This window comes from Anser anser, assembly GCF_964211835.1.
Source record: "Anser anser genome assembly, chromosome: 1".
NCBI lineage: Eukaryota > Metazoa > Chordata > Aves > Anseriformes > Anatidae > Anser > Anser anser.
In genome coordinates this window covers 19,634,107-19,641,834 of record NC_139720.1, presented here as the reverse complement: position 1 = coordinate 19,641,834, position 7,728 = coordinate 19,634,107, and the positions used below count along the sequence as shown (strand labels likewise).

At 33.7% G+C, this 7,728-nt stretch overlaps 1 long non-coding RNA gene across 2 annotated transcripts; it reads right to left on the bottom strand.

Moving 5' to 3' along the window:
• Positions 1-809: 809 nt before the first annotated feature.
• Positions 810-7,281, bottom strand: LOC310891800. Of its 2 annotated transcripts, none has more exons than XR_014577724.1 (5): positions 6,219-7,281; positions 5,398-5,513; positions 3,623-3,783; positions 1,731-1,930; positions 810-1,315 (listed from the first exon to the last, which is right to left on the bottom strand). It is a non-coding gene; the product is annotated as an uncharacterized lncRNA (long non-coding RNA). The 2 variants fall into 2 exon arrangements; XR_014577725.1 differs by having other exon boundaries at positions 810-1,264.
• Positions 7,282-7,728: the final 447 nt, after the last annotated feature.

Below are 7,728 nucleotides of genomic sequence, written 5' to 3'. Positions count from 1 at the left end.
ATAGGAAAATCATGATCATTCTGAGTGCTACAGAAGTGAGATGGTTTGAGTAACATGAGGTTAAGAATTTTGGATACTGATTAGTTGCATTAGATTGCATTCTGACCCAACTGTCTGAAAAGACCTATTGAGAAAATCTTAATAAAATAGTTTATAGTCTAAATATGGGGTTCTGAAGTGTTAATCTGAAAAAAAAAATCCTAGTAGTTCAGGAAAGATTCATATATAATCAATTTGGATTTGCTTGAATAAATTCCAACTGCTATTTGCATGACAATTCCCAAACAACAGTTTTTCTGGAACAGCCTTTTAAAAGAGAGGGTGAGTTCACGACATACTAATTCAAGATGGAAGTTGTTAGATTTATAACACAGATTGTGTAATAAAGTCACTTCACAAGAAAAATATATGATTGGAAAGATCATATATTTTGGCCTTATATTCCACTACAAATGTTCTTCTGAAGGAACTGGAATGCACTCAGGATTTTTGAGTCTCCTAATTTCTCTGCAGGGCCCATGCTGAGTAATGGAATTCTGCCTATTATCTGTTGGGTTGAGTGGTTTAGATGAGCATTTTGGATTTGAACAATCCCTTGTTCAGGCCTCTTGATGGCAGAAATGAGGTGTTGAACTTGATATAAAAGTTAAGAAAAATAGATGTCATTCCTATTTTCAGTTAGACCAAGAAAAATAATCCAGGGTACTACAGGCCAGGTAGCCTCAAATCAATCCCTGGGATGGCGACAGAGCAACAGATCCTGGAAAATGTTTCCAAGCACAAGAAAAGCAAGAAGGAAAATGGTGTAGTCAGTGTGGATTTACAAAGAGGGAACCCTGCTTAATCAACCTGATAGACTTCTACAATGAGATGACAGGCTTGGTAAATGAGTGAATGTTGTTTACCTCAACTTTAACAAAGCTTTTTGACACTATTTCCCATAGTACAGAATCATAGAATACCCTGAGTTGGAAGGGACCCTATAAAGATCATCAGGTCCAGCTCCTGGCTTCATGATAGACCACACAAAAATCAGACAGTATGTCTCAGAGCACTGTACAAATGCTTCCTGAACTCTGACAGGCTTGCTGCCATTAACACTTCCCTAGGGAGCCTATTGCAGTGCCCAGCCACCCTCTCAGTGGAGAAGCTTTACCTGATATCCAGCCTGAACCTCCCCTGATGCAGCTTCATGCAATTCCTCTGAGTCCCATCGTTGATCACCAGAGAGAAGAGATCGGAGTCAGAATTAGATACCCAGAGCCTGGAGAAAGATCATGAGAAAGGTCCTGGAGAAAGGTCAGCAGGAGAGCACCTGAAGAGCAGCACAAAGCACATAATTTGTATTCAATGTATCACTCAGAGTTTGTGCTGTAATGAGTCAAGAGTTTAATTAAGAGGATATAAAAGGACATTGATTAGTTGTGACCCATAAAGAATCCATCATCCATCCTACGTATTGAAGAAAAATTCTAATGCTAAAAAAAAAAAAAAAAACCACAAAAATACCTCAACCAACCAACCCCCCCCCAAAAAAAAAAACAACAAAAAAAAAAAAAACAACTCTCTATAGCCTTCAGCCATCTAATTAAAGATTGTACCATCATACATATACACAAATGCCTAAGTGAGGGCTTTTTATTATTATTTTTTGAATAAAACCTTCCTTCCAAACTTAACATTAAAAACATTAATTGTCTGATTCTCAGGGAACTTGTTGCTTTTCTCACCTGGACTTTCACTCCTCAAGCGTATACCAAAGGTGATGTTTCCTTTGTTAAAATATTACTGTGGTAGAAAGAGGGATTATTATGATCCTTAGCTTTTATTCACTCACTTTCACAGGCCTGGCATGGAAGGGAGCTGTTGAGATGAGTAAGAGCAAATCCTATTCATCTGCTGCTTGTAAGTAGCAGAGTAATATGGATTCCTGTGCCAAAAGAGGATTAAAATAGAAATTAGATATGAAAATTAGACATAGCATTTTTGACCTTTGTTTCCAAGGGAACTGAAGAGTCAGATGAGGGCTCCACATAACATTATGAAATTACTTGCAATTAAACATGGAGCAGGAAAGATAAATAAGATTAGGTTAAATGGTATGAATAGTATAAATGACTAACAAGGTACAGAATAATAATGGTTAAGTGTCATATTCACACTATTTAACTTGGCAGTCATTGCATTTATGTTCAAGAGAACTGTAAGCAAATCAGACCACCTACTCTTGAGATTTTCTAAATATCAGTTCCCACGTAGCCAAGAGAGTAGTTGCAATAACAGCTATTCACACAGTAAAAATATTATTTCAGTAATTTTAAGCTTAAAAAGGGAAAAAAAATAATAAAAAAAAAGACAAAATGAAAACCAAAAAGATGACTTCTGGAAGGAAGGCAAAGTAGTTGTCTCTTTAGTTATGGAATTGCCCAGGGTTATTTTAAATGCAAGAGATTTGTGTGTGACAGGAAACCTGTTAGTAGGACTGTAGAGGAAGGGTCAACACAAGGTAATGCATTTTAGTGATGTTATATTTGTATCTACAAGACTAGTTTTTTTTGAAGAATCATAATAAGGGAAAGCAGGAAAGGAAAATCTATGTCAACTGAATTGCACTTATTGATTCTAGGCCAACAGATGAATAGGAGAAGTCTAGAAGAATGGAAGGAAATAAATAGAATAAGTAGGTTACAGACATGTTTCTTGTCCTAAGAAGTTTTGTTTGGTTGTTTGTTTTAAATTTGAAATAAGCTTGTTTTCTTGAGTGCTTTTTCAACCATGTTTGTCCAGAGCCAGTTTAACAAACTAATTGCAGTGGTGCATTGTGTCACAAGAAACCTGGCTTCAAACAGCTCTCCCATCATCTAGTTCTAAGGATTTCAGGGAAATATAGAAGCAGCACAGTCAGGCTCATTTACAGGCAGGCAAGTAATACATCTTGCATTTCCTTCTACATCTTACTGATATGCTGAATTTATTATCTTATTCTATTCCTTGTTTGATTCCTTCACTTGAAAATTAAGCTCTAAGAAGAAAACCAACTTACGTTAGTAGCACAAAACATTATGATTTTGATTATGATGTTAGACAGAAGACAAATAATAAAACAATATTCTTACCTTACTCAGGTTTCTACAGAGATAATAAAATACAGCATTATTATTATTTCATAGGTAGCAGCTTTAGGTTCACATATATCTCATATATTCATGCATCAAACTAAACTAAAAAAAAAAAACCACAACTAACAACAACAACAAAAAATACACAGCACAAACAATGAAAAGAAGCCCTCTTTTCTTTAGTCTGAAATGGACATTTGAATGTAACATTTTTATGTAATTTCCCTTTATGGTGATTAATCTGATTATTTGTGTCTTACAACAAATCTATCTTCTGCAGAAATTCTTACATAAAAGGCATTGCCTGGAAAACTTCCATAAGAAGATCCCTTACATACGTAATTTTAAAATAATTATTTAAGGGAAAAATATTTTATAAGAAAAAAATGGGGAAAAGATAAACAACATGCAATACAAATCACTAGTACAGTTAAAGGAAGTTGAAGAGCATACTAACAACCAAAATTGTATTTCGGTTTATTTCATTTGGAATAGTCACCTACCTTATTTAGGAATTCTTGCTTAAAGTACTAGTCACTGATCTGTTTCTTTAGGCAGCTGTATATAACTCTGGAAATCTGTTCCAAAATCTTGAGATATTTACTTATTGCTAGTGGTCTTTCACAACTGCTGATACCTTTGACTACAGAAGTATTGACCAACACTGAAGGGTAGAAGAGTTATTATTCTGGTTAAACATTTATTGTTCTTACATGTATGTTTCTATAATTTCTGATAAAGGGTATATTTCAAGTAAACTTTGAAAATAAAAAAATCAAAACCATCTAATGCTTTTTTTTGGGGGGGAGGTTGGAGGAGGCAGGAATTGGGAGTTAAACTGACAGAAGAGTATGAATAGACCTTAGTATGAATAGGTCTTAGTATGAATAGATGCTTAGTAGGAGTGATATCTACTGCACTACAAAAGACATCTAAGTCCTTCTATTCAATGCACATGGAAAACTTAACATCATAATATAATGCTGACTGTTGTCGTCTTCTTAAATGGCAAGCTGGCTAAATCCTATATTAGATTGTACACAGATATCTTAGATGATCACAGATATCTAGAGTAATTGCCATCAGTTTAGCATTCTAAATTTCCATCTAAATGATTTAGATGAGCACTTTTTATGTGTGTATGGTTACACATGACTTGTTAACACTTTTCAATCATAATTACTGTTAATGATTTGTATATTTCATACACTACTCTAATTAGACTATCTTCCAGCAAGACCTTGGTTCAAGTCTCCTTTAAGCCTTGGAAAATTCAAACACACCTCATAGAAGTGTACCTGTGCAGGCAGAGCTGAGCAGCTCATCTTCTTTACATAAATTTTCCATTCATCCTTGTAAATCACCTGGTTGACAGTCATGACTTACCTGCAGTACACACAAAATCCGAAGTGTTTAAGATGTCAGGAGATGCTGGTAATAGGCAATCTCAGTACTTCTAAATGATATTGCATGAACAGTATCTGTTTTTGCAAATGTTTTATTTGTGAAGTATTTATCCATCTTAGTCAGCAATCCACATGCTGGGTCGCTGCCTCAGGTAACTGATGAGAACACTACTGTATTTCCAGAATAAGAAAAGGCTAGATTTTATTCCTTTGCAGCATAGGCATCTGCATTGTGTCTGCCAGCTGGTGCAGTGATCTAATGCATTTCTTTTCAGCAGTGAAAACAAAAATTCAGAATCTACTTATACTCTGGATGAAATGGTGATCACTGTTTTCTAAAAGCTATTTATTCATATATTCCATCTATTCTCTAGTTTGTCACATACAGAAATGTCTGTTGTATAAAACAATGAACAAGCTGCTAGGAGTCCTATAGATTAGAAAGTTAGGAAATAAGGAGATTGTGAACAACTTCCTATATTTATGCATTTATCTATCCAACATATTAAAACATTTTAAAATTATATTAAAAAAAAAAAGCTTTAATCAGACTAACTGAAGTTATAAATACGTAAAAACAGGTGCATAGAAATCTCAAACTATAACAAAGTTCTGCTTTACAGAGCTTTTCACTGGGACATGACAGATAAATATAGTAAGTTTGAGAACTTTTAAAACATGGCTTTCTATCTGCAGGTTTCACAGAAGCAAGACATCCAGATGGTAGCAGAACAACACAATGATGTATCAAGCCTTTAGAATGCAATATTCATCACATTATCAGATACAGCATGTATTGCCAACCCCTGGTAATCAACAAATTATTCTTGCAGTAGAGCCATTAAATGGACTAAATAGAATCTGTGGGATACCTGTTAACAAGGTCTTCAACTGAGGAGAACGTCTGGTTTTCTTTTCTTCCAAGGTTTAGAAATTACAGCACACGAAAACACCAGTACTTTAATTTTGAAAGAAATTCAATAATTTGCTGAAGAAAAAATAACATTTTATAGGAAAAGAAAAGAAAGAAAGAAAAAAAAAATAGTTACCATAAGAAAGTGTTTCAGGTGAATATTTGTGAACACATAAATAGGAAGTAAGTGCCTGGTTCTCTGTGGCTTATATTTATGTTATTTGAATAAATGTTCCCTATGCCTTTAACATTTCCTTATTAATTTTCCTACTGATACATATGAACTCAATGTTTCATGAGATAATTTCCAAGAAATGTAAAACATCAAAACAAAACCCCAGCTTTGGTAAAGATATGAAAATGCCTTTTTACAGTTCTCAGATCTTATTTGTCATATAAAACAGTTTAAACTGATATTTCAATTTACCACCATCCTCACTTTTTTTCAAAACCAAACCATATTATTTAGATATATTTCTATGGAGTTCTATTTAAAATATTGCAAAAGCACTCTAATTGTGAATTATAACTAAGAAAAAACAACAACAGCAACAACAAAAAAAAACACCTACAGTTAAAAATAACAGTGTATTTCAGATCAAATTGACCAGTTTATCATAGTCACAGAAGAACATTTCTAGAGTAGACAAGACTACTGGGTGTTGTGGATTTTCTCAGTGTCTCATAATTGGATGTGAATTTCAGCTCTCAAAACTTTATCAAGATACCAGTTTTCCATTACTGAAAAATAATTGCTGCTTCTTGGGTAACAAGTTATACCTGAATCTGTAGACACAGCAGAGATAGCAATCAAACTTCCACCTAAGTCTACGCTGAACCCATTTCAAGAAGAGACCATCAGAGCATGGTGAACTCCCATAAGAGACCATACAATCTGAAGTATCCAGTTAGCAGGTGTTAGAAGGCAAGTGACTCCATGCAACCTTCTTCATAGTATCTCTAAATTTTGTATATTATCTAAGCAAAGCAAACACAAAAGTAATATGGTAAAAGGCAAAGGAGGAACTCTCAGTAGTGTGTGCAGTGTGGTTATATTTTCATGAAAGTATACAGGAATTCTGTTGATTTATTCTTATTGACCCAAGCCAAATAGTTCTACAGCTGTAATAAATAAATAAATAAATTAATAAATTAATTAATTAATTTAAGACTGTCACCACAACAGTTGCAATTAATTACATGATTTAAACCTTACTTACATGATTCAAATTTGCACACCTCTACATAAAAGGAAAGTTATATTCTAGTAATATCTAGTATAGACTGTAGCCTTCATTTTATTTCATGGCTATACGTTTTTTGTTTTTTTTTTTTTTTCAATCTTTCTCTTTATAATATCTTCCAGCAGGGATACATAAGTCCTAGTTGTCTTGCATCACAGAATTGATGAAAAACTATCGGTGTTTACCATAAGAACATCTCCTTCACATTTCAGCAATGGAAAGAAGAATAACAGAAATGACAGAAAAAGTCATGGTGACATAGAGTCAACATTTTATTTATTTATTTCTGTTCTGTTTGTTAGACTTTAGTTATTACAGTTAGACATTGCTAAACCAAGTTATTGACATATTCATAAAATGCTTGTTCTGCTACTCTGCAAACAGTCAAAAATAAGTTTGCTTTCAATGATACTTTTCGGTTGTGTTTCATATTTTTTTTCCCATATTTATAGTCAGGATTTCTGAAGGTAATCTGAATTGACATTGTTTTGTGGCTGTTGATTTTTACCTTTTATTCCAGTTCGAGGTAACAATGAAAGGAATACTCTATTCCACATAATACAAAAGTGTGTTATTCTATACCTCACTGTTGAGGTCCTCCCTCCTTCCTTCCTTCCTTCCTTCCTTCCTATCTTCCTTCTATTAAATTAATTGTTTTTTGTATTGGTGTTTTGTTCTCCATAAAATAAATATGTAGTCCCTTATTATGCCAGCAGCTTTTTAATTTCTGTTTCTCATCCTTTCAACTAACCATACTTTCTACTAACTAAAATCAGTGGGTAATTCACATAATTAAATTTCATAATATCTATGAGGTGCTTTAGTTTAAGACAGGAACCGTTTATAAGGAATTGCTTCCTTTCATCTTAGGACAAAAAGAATCAACCTCTAAATACGCCTAATTCTCTCAACTGATTATTATATGAACTTAGATGAAAAGCTAAGGCAAAATAACTAAATTTCTGAGGTCCAAAAGTACATACATCATATCCCACCCTAAAGTTCTGGGATAGGGGTTCATTTGAGAAAGAGATAATAAAATTAAC